This window comes from Mastomys coucha, unplaced genomic scaffold (genome assembly GCF_008632895.1).
Source record: "Mastomys coucha isolate ucsf_1 unplaced genomic scaffold, UCSF_Mcou_1 pScaffold13, whole genome shotgun sequence".
NCBI lineage: Eukaryota > Metazoa > Chordata > Mammalia > Rodentia > Muridae > Mastomys > Mastomys coucha.
In genome coordinates this window covers 17045870-17046567 of record NW_022196895.1, presented here as the reverse complement: position 1 = coordinate 17046567, position 698 = coordinate 17045870, and positions in this window count along the sequence as shown.

Below are 698 nucleotides of genomic sequence, written 5' to 3'. Positions count from 1 at the left end.
AGACCTACCCTTGCACAGTATTCTCAGACTTCTGTATGTGTGAGCACACACATGTACACACACACACACAGGAGCACACCTGCGCGTGTGCATGCGTACAGGCACACACACACACACAAAGCAGATTAAAAGGTAAAAATTAAATTTCTGTTTGTGTTTTATAGAAAGGTGTCCAATAAGAAAATATAAAAATTTAAGTACAAAATTGTCTATTAAAAATTCCTATTTCAGCCAGTCGATGTTTGTTATGCCTTTAATGCCAGCTCTCTAGACGCAGAGGCAGATTCTCTGAGTTTGAAGCCAGCCTGGTCTGCAGAATGAGTTCCAAGAGAGCTGGGGCTACATAGAAAAAGTGTTTCAAAAAAACCCCAAAACTCCTATTCCAGTTGATACTGATAACCATTGTAAACGAAAACAGAAGCTAAGTGTTTCCAATACAGTATTGTCCCTTTGGAGAGCCCTTGGGGGAAGCGGATTTGTGTCATTTTATCTGTCCTGTTTCTTTAAACCTTACAGATAAATAACACTCTGGATTTCTTGCCTTGGGTGTGCAGATTTGTTATTTGAGAAGCAAACTGTCACAGTGTCTTTTGGAAGGTGGAAGTGTACTTAAGATTATTTATTATGATATGGAATACTTCTATATAAGTGCATTGACGTAAATGCTAGTGATTTCTTGCTGTCTTTTTTTTTTTTTT